Raw genomic sequence first — 14618 nt, forward strand, 5'->3', positions numbered from 1 at the left:
GATTTAATTCTGTTGCAATTGACTGGAAGAATAAAAGGACTACGCACAACTAGATGGTGCCCGGCTACCACCACTGACTGCTCTGACATAAAACACAATAGAGGGTCCCGGGCAGAGCTAGAGAAAATCCTAACTCAAAAAAAAAAAAAAAAAAAAAAGACCAGACTTACTGGTCTGACAGAGACTGGAGAAACTCTGAGAGTATGGCCCCTGGACACCTTTTATAGCTCAGTAATGAGTCCGAATCGACTCGAAGGCAGTGGTTGGGTTTTTAATGAAGTCACTCCTGAGGTTCACCCTTCAGTCAAAGATTAGACAGGCCCGTAAAACAAGATGAGACTAAATGGGCACACCAGCCCAGGGGCAAGGACAAGAAGGCAGGAGGGGCCAATAAAGCTGGTAATAGGGAACCCAAGGTAGAGAAGGGGAGAGTGTTGACATGTCATGGCGTTGGCCACCAATGTTGCAAAACAATATGTGTAGTATTAATGGTTTAATGAGAAACTAGTTTGCTCTGTAAACCTTCATCTAAAGTACAATTAAAATAAATAAATAAAAGGACTGTGAAGAGTCCAGCTATAGCTCCTCTGCCACACAAAATCTGACACAATTAGCTACCATTACCACTTAGACGAAGGAGCCCGGGTGGCACAAGAGTTAAGCACTCAGCTGCTAACCAAAAGGTCAGCGGTTCAAAACCACCAGTGGCTTCAAGGGAGAAAAGATGTGGCAATCTGCTTTCATAAAGATGGCAGCCTAGGAAACCCTACAGGGCTGTTATGAGTTGGAATTGACTCAATAGCACAGAACAACAACATCTCTTAGAGGAAGTTCTTGGGTGGTGCAAACAGTTAACATATGCTTGGTTGCTAATTGAAAGGCTGGATGTTCCAGTTCACCCAGAGGTACCTCAGAAGAAAGGCCTGGAGACCTACTTTCAAAAAATCAGCCATTGAAAACCCTATGATGTTCAGTTCTACTCTGACACACATGGGGTTGCCAACAGTCACAACAGCAACTGGTTTTTTGGACCACTTGGAGCAGGTGTTCTTAACCCCAGCTCCATGCTGACCTTTGATAGGTACTTAATCTCCCTGAGACTAAATAACAATTATTGTATGTGTATTAAAAAAAAAAAAAATAGATAACTAAAATTGGGGATTATAGAAGGACACCAGCTAACAAATATATAAGGGATAACAGAATTAGTAAATCACCATTTCATAACCCCCATTGTAAAAAGACAAAGACCATCAACAGATGTTAAAGCCGTTAGGTAAAAGGTGCCGGAGGACCAGGTATTCCCATGGTAAGTACAAACCCAGGGATTACTTACTAATGTATCTTGACAAGGGGGAGTTCTGGTGACCTACACCTCGACCAAGTGACCAAACCCAGCATCACTAATAGAAAGACAGACTGGCATTATATGCTTCCTGGTGTGACACTGTGCAAATTACAGGGCATTGTCTTTAAGGTATTCTTGCCAAAATTCTTTGACCTGAATGAATCTAAACAAGCCTTTGGACCTAACTTCCAGTTTATAGAAAATACGCGGGACAGAGGACTGAGCTAAACCACACTATGAATCAACAATCAGATAAATCCAGAATGTGGAACATTCCACAAGACAACTGGCCTGGTCTTTTTAAAAGTCAATGTCATGAAAAATAAAGGACTGTTCTTGATTTAAAAACGAAATGAAAACCAAATGTAATGTGTGAACCTTGACTGCATCCTGGTTTAAAAAAAAAAAAAAAACCTATAAAAATCATTTTGGGATAATTAGGGGAAATTTGAAAATGGATGGGATATTGGATCATACTAAGAAATTATTAATTTTCCTAGGTATGATAATGATATTGAAGTGATGTAAGAGAACCCCAAATTTTTAGGCAATCTATGCTGCAGTATTTAAGGATGAAGTGTCATGGTGACTACAACTTATTTTCAAATGGTTCAGCAAGACGATATAAAAAGTTGAAAATTTTTCTGGGGAAAAAAAGAGGGGCCATGGTTTTCTAACACGTTCTTAAAAGGGTCTGAAACAAGAAACACGTTAAAAATCACTAATATAGAGATCGTGGTGCTTGACACCTTGTAGAAGCTCAATACATGTGTTAAACGAATGAATACATTCAGAGGAAATGAAGACATTGTTTATAGCACAGGACCATTAATCCTTAAGAGCCCACCAAAACCAGATAATCGAAACAGTGCCATTTCTATGTTCAATCCCATTACTTGGTTATGCAGCCTCCACCTTGAACATATCATAGCCTATATATTAAAAGAGGGCTTACTGTGGCATTGCTGAATACATATAAGGCTCAAGGCATAAACCCATGGATTGGACAATCCGGGTTCAAGTTTGGGCTCTGTAATTCAGTTATCAGGTGATTTGGGGCAACTACGGCATTTACTTAGGACCCACACTATATGCCAGGTGCCTTTACACATCGTATGATTTTAATGCTCAGGATAATCAAGGTGAAGCAAGGGCACATGGCTACCCGGTGCCTGGGTCCAATCTACTACATTCACTTCCCTACCCAGGCAAACTGTAATATGGGGTCTAATACCAGCTCCTTTGTTGGGAAGTTCAGACGAGGTCATGTGCATAGAAGGCTTTGTGAATTGAGAAGTGCTGATGAAAGCAAAAGGGCATTATTATTACTGCTGATACCGAAAGTACCCAACCTTAGCTACGGCAGACTTCAACTACTACACACACACACACAAACACACACCCACACCCACACACACACACACACACCCCTCTCAAATCCTTTCAGATCCAAAGCAAAATCCACCCTCTCCAAAAACTCTTCCCCAATTTACCACATTCCCCTATGATTTTAACCTTTCTATCATTTATGCCTTCAATGTGTTCTCTCCAATTATTTCAACAGTTTTTTACAATGCAAGATAAAACCATTACTCTTCTCTCCATTCCTACCTCTCGGGAAGAGAGAAACCACAGAAAGTCAAAGCTGGAAAAACCCTTAGAGTTGACCTGGCACTGTCCATCCCCACGCCCCTTACCCAAATGAGAGTTCTGAGAGCCATAGCTGAATCACCTTGCCCCAGAGGTCACCCCTTGCCCCAGGGCAGGCAGGTCTTCTGTCCCTTCAATAAACCAGAAGCTGGTTGTAATTCTATGAAACCAGGAAGATGTTTCAAAGGCTGAGCCCTCCAATGTCCTGGCACCCTCCTGCAGGGCAGAATCAGAGCCACTCCCTACATCTCTCTGAGTTTCCTTTCTCCTGAAATCACCCCTCCCTACAGGTCTCAGGAGCCCTGTTGACACAATGGTTATGCGCTATGGCTGCTAACCAACAGGCCGGCAGTTCAAATCCACCAGCTGCTCCTTGGAAACCCCATGGAGCAGTTCTACTCTGTCCTATAGGGTCGCTATGAGTCGGAATCAACTCCATGGCAACGGGTTTGGTTTCGGGTTTTTGGCTACGGGTCACTGGATGTCATAAACACCTAATTCACATAAATCAACAGGCTGGTGATGGGACACCAAGTGATTTTCTGCAAAACATTTTAGGATGTGGCCCAGTGTACAATTTCTTGCCTGTGAGAATCAAAGGGAGTTGCAAAAATGAGCTGAGGAAGGCGTTGCTGTAAATGTCCACACCTCGTGGGCAGATACTCGAACCCCTGCCTAGAGGTAAAGGATCAGAACTCCTCTTAACAGCTGCCAACTTCCGCTCTGGTAGGTGCTAAACTCCCTCACCAGTCTGTGTCTCCTGCTGCTCCATATCTAACACTTCCTCCCCACCTCCTGCTGTCTTGGGCTCCATGTGTCACACAGAAAGGGACCCTAGAGGACATTTAATCCCAGATGTGGACTCTGAAGCCCAGAGAAGTGAGTGGAGGGGCTGGATTTACATCCCGGACTCCAGGCTACTCAGGGCTCTCTTCGCAGCCCCAGGTTGCTTTTCAAGCACCTGCCTGGGGTTCTTCAAACACAGAGTTTCTTCCTTGTAATCCCAAAGCACTTAGAATGGGGCTCCCTGTTCCATAGGGGCACTGGTAGAATTCTTGTCTTCCATGCGGGGGACCCGGGTTCGATTCCTGAACAACATGCCTTGTACACAGCCACCATGTGTCTGTCAGCGGAACTTCCAGACCAAATAAACCCCTATGGATCACAGCGATCCAATTTGCAACCAATCCATGAGGATGGCACAGGACCAGGCAGTGTTTTGTTCCGTTGTGCATGGGGTCACCATGCATCGGGGGCCGATTCCACTGTAGCTAACAACCACCCTGTCCTATGGGAGCCTCATAAATCTTTATTTTCTGAATCTGAAAAAAAGTAAATCCTCCTAGGAGAAGTTACCTCTGAGAGGTACCTCTAACAAATGTGGAGACGACAGAATACAGGACAAAAAGTGACCCGGAGTGGATATCAGAGGATGAGGATGTCAAAGGACTGGAGTCCCCAGATCTTACCAGCCTGGCTGTGGCTGTAGAGGCCTGGTGACTGCGGTCACACATGGGCTACTCTTCCCTTGCATGGCCCTGCATCAAGGTGTTCTGAAGCACAGCACAGGCCACACAAGCCACTGGGGCCAGGCAGAAGGTGCGTGTGACATGCGCAGAACAGCAGCAATTCCCACAAGTCTCAGAAACGGGCCTGGAGGCAGTAGCCAGCTGGGAGGGGGATGAGGCCAGGCTTTCAAGTGTCCTGGTCCTACAGTTGATCCCCAAAGCAGGGACTCTCTGTGTTTGTGCCCGGGCATTTGTTTGATGCTGAATCATGGACCAAGCTCTCTCTTGCCTAAAATATTTCCCAAAGTGTCACTTGGCGCTTGGCACCAGAGAATATAAGCAGGAACCTTTATCGCCTAGTGGAATGGTTTGCAACCCTGACTACACCCAAGAATCACCTGGGGAGATTTAAAAAAATACTAGACTGACTCAAAATCTCTTGGTGGGTTTCAAAAGCTCTCCAGGTGATTCTAATACCTAGCCAGGGTTGAGAATCACTAGTCCAACTCCTTCATTTACATCTTCCTCCTCAAAACTTCCGAAGAGAGGGCTGACCTAATTTGCTCAGATGATTTGGCAGAGTTGTTCAGCAGCAAGGCCAGGGCTAGCTCTGAGATTCATGACGCTAGTCCAGGGCTCCTTCCACACCACCACACTGCACCTTGATGCCTGAAAAAGGAAAGCTCCATCACCCCTAGGGAGTGGTGTGGAGGACCAGTGGCAGAAGCAGAGGAAACCGACTGCCCACGAGAAGAAGGGTGGCGGTGAGTTTGAGGAACTGACAAGCAGCCATCGGCCACAGGTGGGCTGCAGTGGGGCGAGCAAGTGGGGCAGACAGTCTGGCAGGAGCAGAAAGAGGATGGAGAGATAAGAAGGGAATTGATCGCACAAAACACTGTGGGCTGCATTAAAGATTTTGGACGTTATCCTAATAGCCCTGGGAAGCCGCTGAGGGTTTTACGCAGCTGGTGTCATAATTCATTCAACAGCTCACGGATATCTATTGGGTGCTTACGGTGTGTCAAGGGGGGCAGCGGTGGTTCGGAGGTTGAATTCTCATCTTCCATGTGGGAGACCCTGGTTTGATTGCTGGCCAACGCACCTCAGATACAGCCCCACCACACGTCTGTCAGTGGAGGCTTGCATGTTGTTATGCCAAACAGGTTTCAGTGAAGCTTCCAGATGAAGATAGACTAGGAAGAAAGACCTGGCGATCTACTTCCAAAAATCAGCCAATTAAAACCCTGTGGATCACAACAGTCCAATCCACTACCAATCATGGGGTTGGCGCAGGACTGGGAAGCATTTCATTCAGTTGTGCGTGGGGTCACCATGAGTCTGGGGCTAACTCGAAAGCGGCTAACAACAAGTATGTGTTGGCACAGGGGATATAGCAGGGAACAAAAAATGGCAAAGTCCTTGTCCACACCTCTAGTGACATAGTAAGAATAATCCTTTAAAAGCTGAACTCAGGTCTTATTGTCTGCAGAAAAACCCTCCGGTGGTTTTCAAACTTCCTTAAAATCCAAACCCTTCACCCTGGCCTTTAAGGACCTCCTTCTTCTCTACTTTGCACACTACACTCCAGCTGTGCTGGCTTTCCTTTTGTCCCTCAAACACACCAGCCAAGTTAAAATGCAAATCTGCTCAAGCAACCACTCTGGTCAAAACTCCTCAATGGCTTTCTGGTCCTCCAGGGATAAAAGTCAAACCACTTCCCATGCCTGGGAGAACCCGATCATCTAGGCCCAGTCCTAACTCCAAGCTCATTCCCAGCCACTCCTCACCTCAAACTCAACCCCGCGGCCAGATTGAACCCTCCTCCATGCCTCTAAAAAAGTGCCATGCTGTTCCCTGTGCCGAGAACACCGTTCCTTTCCTGCTTTGCAAACTCTTTTTTCAGCTTGAGGTCTCAGCTGAAAGCCACCTCCTCCAGCAAGTCTTTCCCGACCTGTCACACTGGGTTCAGCTGCTCTCTGCCTCATATAGCCTAAAGCAGCCCACACTGCACACGTACTTCTCTGCAATTTTAAGTCGTGACTTACTCATACAATGACTTGTTTAACACCAGCTTCTCCCATCAAACAAGGAGGTCAGCAGAGACTGTGTCTGTCTCACCCCCAGAATCTACCACAGTGCCTGCACAGTACAGACGATAAAAATTGCTGAAGAAACAGATAAAGCACAGGCATAGAGCATCTGAGGCACAGTAGATGTTCCTTAAATGTCTGCTGAATGAGAACAAGCAGTCTTAGCCACTTCTACTTCCTGTTCACCAAGATGGTAAATTACTAGGCATGGGACTTCTTCATACTCCTTGCAGCAGGAAAACCAGTGGTTGCATGTCACCTGCACTCAACTGTAGGTCAGGGAACCCAAGGTTTGGAGCCACTAATGTGCAGAAACCAGGGAAGAAGGAAAGGCTGTGTCTGAGAATATGGTCCCTATGGAATAAATAATTATGGTGACAATCACTTCCCCCCACTCCCCCACCCCCACTTCTTTAGTTTTAGAGCTACTGCCAAAAGAACAAACCTGTCTTGGAAGAAGTACAACCAGAATGCTCCTTAGAAGAAAGGATAGTGAAACTGGGTGTTACATACTTTGGACATATTGTCAGGAGGGATCAGTCCCTGGAGAAGGACACCATGCTTGATAAAGCACAGGGTCAGTGGAAAAGAGGAAAACCCTCAATGTGATGAACTGACACAGTGGCTGAAACAATGCACTCAAGTGTGAGGATGGCCCAGGACCAGGCACTGTTTCGTTCTGTGGTACACAGGGTTGCTACGGGTCGGAACCGACTTGACAGCACCTAACGACAACAACAACACGCATCCATAAAGGTACTGGGTGGCCAAGTGGTCTGCAGCTGATTACTAACCTTAAGGTTGGTGGTTCAAATCCACCCAGTAGCACCACAAAAGAAAGGCCTGGTGATCTATTTCTATAAAGATCACAGGCAAGAAAACCCTGTGGAGCAATTCTACTCTGCAACACATGGGGTCACCAGGAGTCGAAACTGACTCAACTGCAATGGGTTTGCTTTTTATACATCCACAAACGACACAGTTTGTTTTTCCTGGTTTTGAGCCTTGTATCAATGGAATTATATCGTATGTATGTATTCTTTTGTCTTTTGTTTTGCTGTCAACATCACGTGTATGAGGTTCATTCATAGGATTGTGACCTGATTTTGTTCCTTTCCACTGCTTGTATGACGATACCACAATTCTTTAACGTAGTCTACTTCTGATGGGTATCTGGGTAGTTTCCAGCACAGGGCAATTACAAACACTGCTTCTGTGAACATTCCTGCACACGTGGCCTGATACACGCAGGCATGCAGTTCCTCTAGGGCAAATACACTGGCCACCAGGTAGATGCTCCTCAACTTGACTAGATACAGCCAAAGCCGAACTGTTTTCCAAAGTGACTGTACAATGTATGTGCCCACCAGAGGGTGTGAGCGGTCATGTTGCTCCACATCCTCACCTGTACCTGGTGGTGTCAGCTTTTACATTTTTGCCAATCTGGTGGATGGGAAATACAATTTCTTTGTGTGTGTGAGGAAGGAAGGGAGGGAAGGAAAGAAGGGTGAGACAGGCCCAGTAACAGGCCAAGGACTACTACAGCAGCAGATCAGACACCATGCTCCTCAATAAAACTGTAAGTGTTGTAAACTGTTATTTTGGGGGGGCTGGGAAGCCTGTCCAGAAACCCTAGTGGCTTAGTGGTTAAGTGCTACAGCTGCTAACCAAAGGGTCGGCAGTTCAAATCCGCCAGGCGCTCCTTGGAAACTCTAATGGGGCAGTTCTACTCTGTCCTATAGTGTCGCTAAGAGTCAGAATCGACTCGACGACACTGGGTTTGGTGTTTTTGGCGGGAAGCCTGTCCAGCTTCCATTCTTCCTCCCTCTGGTAACTTTACCCAACTCCTTTCTGGGGATCATGTGCTTGGAGGCGGGGGGCTCTCCCCCAGTCCAAGCGCGGCCATGTTGCTTGCTTCAGGGGAGGGCACATGGCTCAATTACAACAAGTCACAAGGAGACCCAGTTGAGACACTTAGCAAAAAGGATGCTTGTGGTTTTCAGTGACCTTGGCAAGAGGTGAGGTCATATGGTTTGCAGCTACTAGAGTGATCCCACTAACCCAGGGCTCAGCCTGTTTGAAAATGAAGCCAACCTAGAGAGACAAAGTGAAAGAAACCAGGTGGTATCTTTTGAAGCCGTGTATCAAGCTGTGCCTGAACCCAGTCCTGTCCTTTAATTTTCAGTCACACGAGTCAATAAATGCCTTTTCTGCCCAGTCAGCTTGGAGCTATCACTTACAAAAGAAAGAATTCTGACTGATACAATAGAGAAGGTGTTTGAAAGTTATTGGGCTGAAGTATACAAAGAGCTTATGTAGAAAAGAGAAACCAGCCCATTTATGTAGATGGAGGTCTTGTGACAAAGGTGGACACCAAGTGGCCAGACAGGTAGAATACAGACCATGACAGATCACCAACCTGCTCTCAGCCATCACAGCCCCTGCCCAAAGCTCCAAGAAATTCTGAGTAAGGAGACAGGCCAAATCTTCTTCCGCCCCAGGTGGCATCCTAACAAAAGTCTAATGTGTACAGTTCTGGGTTAGGAGTAAAACACCTGGCATTTCACCTGGCCCCGGATACTCTGCTGTGCAGCCTTGGGCTAGATTCTTGACCTTTCTAGGCCATCTTCACCACGAGAAAATAGGGGGTGGTGGGGCGGGAAGGAGCAAGGTCTAGGCCATTCACAGGACAAACTGAAATAAAATGCAGCCAAAATCTTTAGGCCAGGAATCCCAGTTTTATTGTGCTGATTTCTGAAAATAATTCAATTTGGCTATCAGGCAGGAAAAGGCCAGTTTATCAAATTTAGTTTTTTCAAGATCATAAATGGAGTCAGTGAACTTAACAAAAACTGGTTAGTTAGATGGAGCTATTCTAATCTTTCACTCCCAAGGAGCAGAAAACCAAAAACCAAACCCACTGCCATTGAGTCGATTCCAACTCATAACGGCCCTACAGGACAGAGCAGAATTGCCCCATAGGGTTTCCAAGGCACGCCTGGTAGATTCAAATTGCTGACCTTTTGGATAGCAGCCATAGCTCTTAATCACTACGCCACCAGGGTTTCTCCAAGGGGCAGGGCAGGATCTAAGCCACCTGGCGGGGGGCGGGGGGGGGCGGGGGCAGTTACCTTATTTCACCAATTCTGAGACACCCCCGTCATCACATTTTAGCATCTCTGAAATGTAATAATTTAACTTGCAAAATATTTTTATAGGGTCACTGGAAACCCTGGTGGTGTAGTAGTTAAGAGCTACATCTGCTAACCAAAAGATCAGCAGTTCAAATCTACCAGGTGCTCCTTGGAAACCATATAGGGCAGTTCTACTCTGCCCTATAGGGTCGCTAGGAGTCAGAATTCACTTGACGGCAACGGGTTCTTTTTTTTAGATAGTGTCACTATGAATTCGAATCGACTCCATGGTGACGGGTTTTTGGTTTTGGTTTATGTGGAACATAAAACCAAAAAAACCAAACCCATTGCTATCGAGTCAATTCTGACTCACAGTGACCCTGTAGGACAAAATAGAACTGCCCCATATGGTTTCCAAGGCTGTGAATCTTTACGGAAGCAGACTGCCATATCTTTTTTCCCACGGAGCGGTTGGCGGGTTTGAATCATCCATCTTTTGGTTAGCAGCTGAGCACTTAACTAGTATGCCACCAGGGCTCCTTTTAGGGCACATAAAATAATTGATGGCATCTTAGACTCCACGAAACAGGACACACCTCCTCCACAGTGTTGCCAGGGTAGTATCTAAAACACACATCCCATCCTGTCACTCCTCTGCTTCCAAGCGCCTAACGGAGGGCTAAACTACAAAGCAAGGCACACAAGGCCTCCCCAGTCTTGCCCCAATTTACAAGCCCAGGCTCAAGTCCTGCCTCTCCTCATGTAATGCTCCAGCTACCAGATACACTGAACTGGGAAGACACCCTCTTTTCCACCGCCCACATCCCCCCATACCCTTGTATATGCTGTTCTCTTTGCCCCAAAGGCCTTTCACCCACCTTTTCGCCCTGGCAAGCTGCAGCTCATCCTTGAAGGCTTGCATCCAATACATCTCCTTAACTGTGAGGTCCTTCCTGTCCCCCTCCCACCTCCAGTGAATCCCTCCCTCGGTTAGTGCCTAAAGCTCTGCAGACACTATATTTCTATTATAGCACTCTCACACTGCTTCATAATTGATATTTTTACCAGTCTTTCCCACCAACCAGAATATGAGTCCAAGGATCATGCCTCACTCATCTTTTTATCTCCACCGCAAATGGTTAAGCGTTCAACTATTAGCTGAAAGGCTGGCGATTCAGACTCACCCAAAGGTACCTCAAGACGCCTGGTGATCTGCTCCTGAAAGGTCACACAGCCTTCAAAACCCTATGAAGCACAGCTCTACTTGGTACACATGGGGTCGCCATGAGTTGGAATGGATTCGAGGGCAACTAACAACAGAATCAGGTACAAAGTTGGTGGTCTGTAGATGTTTGTAAAATCAGATTGTCATCCCCTGATTCCAAAGCCCCGCTATCTTTTCCATTCTCCCTCTTTTCACCATGCTTCCCTTTCCCACCTGACAACCTTGCTTCAGCAGAAGGTTCTGAGGGTTCTCCTCAAATTATTCTTGGCCGCAAACATTATCCAGATCTCCCCTGGCCCCTCTACAAAGCATACAGTTTTGGGGAGAAGGTCAACACTCCATTTCTCCCAGGCTGGCAAGTTGTAATTCATCCTGGATACAGCTTTTGTTTTCCAAAACCAACTTCTTCCTATTCTCTATGCCCTTCTATTTTGACCCTGGGAGTCTTAATCTGAAGTCACTCCAAGGAGCCTCAATTCGGAACACAAGCTCTCTTCTGTGGTTCGCAGTGTCTTCTGGGTGGTCAGTGCCAGTCTGAGTCCAGACCTCTGTCACCCCCTTGCAGGAAGTGACATCTAAGAGGTTACCCACTGTCTCTGGGCCTCAGTTCCCTTACCTTTTAACAAGGAGAGAATAATAATACGTGACTTGCCAAGTTCTCCAAGTTGTCTGAGGTGAGGTCACATAAAAAAAAAGTGTTCTCAATAGCAAAAAATGCTATAAAAATACATGCCAGGACAGAGCACAGGAGTCAACTGGAAACTCCCAGTGGCCAAAGCTGGAATAACTTCAGCAACAAAATAAATGACATAGTATTAGATGATAAACCAAAGTATCAAATAAATATTCATGAGTCCGTATTGATACAAATAAATGACTGAATAAATTAATAAATGGGAGAGGAAAGGTAGCTTTCTCCTGCAGCATCTAAGTGATTTATGTAGATACTCTGCTCTCAGGAGGGGCAGCATAATTCCCCACTGTTTAGGTGTGGTGTGAGCTTCACATAATAACTTCCTTCTTACAGTATGGAAGGGGGGGGGTGGGGAAACACTTCTTCTGCCAGGTGTTCAAGGTTAACATCAGCATGAGAAGTGATGTTGATAATGTTCACCTTTGATATGATGTGGTGAGAAGGGTACTCTTACCAGTAACCCATAACCCCAGTCTTACCATGAGAAAAACATCAGGCAAATTCTAATAGTGGGGCATCCTACAATATACCTGACCAACAGGAAAACTAAACCAAACCTGTCACCATTGAGTCAAGTTTGACTCTTGGCGATCCCCTATGTATCAGTGTAGAACTGCCCCACAGGGTTTTCTTGGCTTTAATCTTTATGGAAACAGATCGCCAGGCCTTCCTTCTGTGGCCCTGCCAGGTGGATTTGAACCACCAACCTTTTGGTTAGTAACCAAACCCGCTGCCCTTGAGCCGATTCTGGCTCAAGCACAAACCATTTGTGCCACCCTCAAAACTGTCAAGATCATCAAAAACAAATAGAATCTGAAAAACTGCCACAGCTAAGAGGGGTGTAAGGAGACGTGACAACTAAATTTAATGTGGATCATGAATGGGATCATGAAACTGACAAAGGATATTTGATAAAAAGTAAGGAAGTGTGAATAAACTACAAACCCGCTGCCGTCCAGTCGATTCCTACTTATAGAGACCCTATAGGACAGAGTAGAACAGCTCCATAACATTTCCAAGGAGTGCCTGGTGGATCTGAACTGCCGACCTTTGGGTTAGCAGCCTTAGCTCTTAACCACTACACCACCAGGGTTTCCAAGTAAACTACACACATCAGTTAATAATGCTGCATCAATATTGGTTCATTAATTGCAACAAATGTACCACACTAATGTAAGATGTTAAAAACAGGAGAAACTGGGTATGGGAAAATTGTGGGATAATATCTGGGAACTCTGTACTATCTTCTCAATTTTCCTGATACTCTAAAAAGTAAAGTCTATTTTTCAAAAACGATCCCCTTAGACTAGGAAGGAAAAAAAAAATGGAACTAGGGATTATGATCTTAATTAACAGCCATGAGGCTTAGGCACGGTGCCTGACACTGATATTTGCTGCATGGGCGACACTCTCCCCTCTTTTGATGCACACACTAATTGCTGCGGTGTCAAAATCTGGAGTGTAGTGGGAACTTGGGGAAGTGCTTACCTCCCATGTGCCCTACATAGGAAAATTTACACACTCGGAATCGACTCGATGGCGGGTGGGTTTGGTTTTTTTTTTTTTTTTTTGGTCTTAAAGCCAAACACAGAGAAAATCAGCGGGAGTGCTCACGGGCTGGAGAAGGAATGAATGCACAGCTCCAGGCAGATCTGGCCAAACCGGTTTATTCTGACTGAAAAAAAAAAAAAAAAAAAAATGCAAAGACACCACGACTTCAGAGTTAGAGGAGCCCGGTTGGCCGTCTATCTCTCAGGCTCCAAGCAACCAGACCGTCATCCCGGCCCCGCTTACTTCTGGCTCCAGAGACAGCACGGATCGGAGCCTGAGTTGGACATGGAAAGACAAGGGAGACCCAAGAGGAAGTGGCGAACTGAGGGTAATAGAGGGAAAAGCAGTAGGAGGGATTAGGCTTGGAGGGTGCGCGCGGCGGACTCCACCCACCTCCGAGCTTGCCCGGCAGCCCGGCCCGGTCCTGCCCCCGAGGCCCGGCGTCCGCGTCCGGTCGCCCCAAACTCCGGGGCGCGTGTCTGAGACTGTTGTGTTGTTGCATTTCTCATCGGAAGCCCCCTACTTACCGGTCCGGGGCTTCGGGCCACGAACGCGGGTCTAAGATCGCTTCTCTCCAGCGGCAGTGTGTTCCGGGACCGGGTGCTCTGCCAGCAGCCAGGGCAACAGCGCCTCCCCGCCCCGCAATCTCCGGCCTCTCCAGGGCACCCGGGCGAGATTTCTCCCGGGCCTGCCCCAGGATTGGTCCCTGCCGAGCCGCGCCAACCAATCGGAACCTGAATTTCCTCTACGTCACGATCACCGGTCGTATACCCGGGATTGTGAGGGGTGTGGGGCAGCGGTGGCCAAAAAATGAAACTGAAATTCGCCGAGACGTGGCTGAGCAAAAACCGCCGCCAGAGTTCGGCGTGTGTTTCGGGCTCCCTTGTTACAGGCGAAAGGGACCCGAGTTCTGAGGCCTAGTGGGCCCGATGAATCCCCGGTGGAGGACTCTAGGGTGCAAGAATCTCCCCCTTCTCCTGAGACCCTCGCCTTCCGATTCCGGCCTGGGGCTGAATGAGTGCGAAGTGGCGCTCGCCGGGTGCTGAACATGAGATCCGACTCTTGGCCCCCAACGCCGCATAAACTGGCCTCCCGGACCAGGCAGGAGCACAGCAAGCGAATTTCCTCAGGGGGCTGTTTATAAAAATTAACTACCATTTATGGAGCGCCTACGCTGAGTAACGCGCTTTTTTTTTTTTTTTTTATATCCTTAAATAAAGCAGGCATTGTCATCCCCACTCGACAGAAGCGAAAACTGAGGTTCCGAGAGCTTGGGAGTAGACCTGTTTCCGCGCTGAATTCTGAAACTACAGAGCCGGACTCGGGTTCCCAGAGTCCTCCATGGGGAAATTTTCACCAGGTTCGGCGCGTCCCAGCCGCCCTCGGCCCCGGAAACAGACCACGCGCAATCGTCCCTG

The 14618-nt window shown here is 47.0% G+C and overlaps 1 protein-coding gene across 3 annotated transcripts in view; it reads right to left on the reverse strand.

Annotated features, from left to right (window-relative positions):
- Positions 1-14352, reverse strand: part of LOC126072781 (tripartite motif-containing protein 26) — a 29946-nt gene extending 15594 nt beyond the window's left edge. For 2 of the 3 annotated variants that reach the window (XM_049878565.1, XM_049878467.1), the window contains exon 1: positions 13728-14349. The gene's annotated coding sequence lies outside the window, so the exon portion shown is untranslated. Of the gene's footprint in view, positions 1-13727 lie in introns of all 3 variants that reach the window. The other variant, XM_049878658.1, reaches the window with a different exon arrangement.
- Between the last annotated feature and the right edge of the window lie 266 nt (positions 14353-14618).

Source organism: Elephas maximus, chromosome 1 (assembly GCF_024166365.1).
Source record: "Elephas maximus indicus isolate mEleMax1 chromosome 1, mEleMax1 primary haplotype, whole genome shotgun sequence".
Lineage (NCBI taxonomy): Eukaryota > Metazoa > Chordata > Mammalia > Proboscidea > Elephantidae > Elephas > Elephas maximus.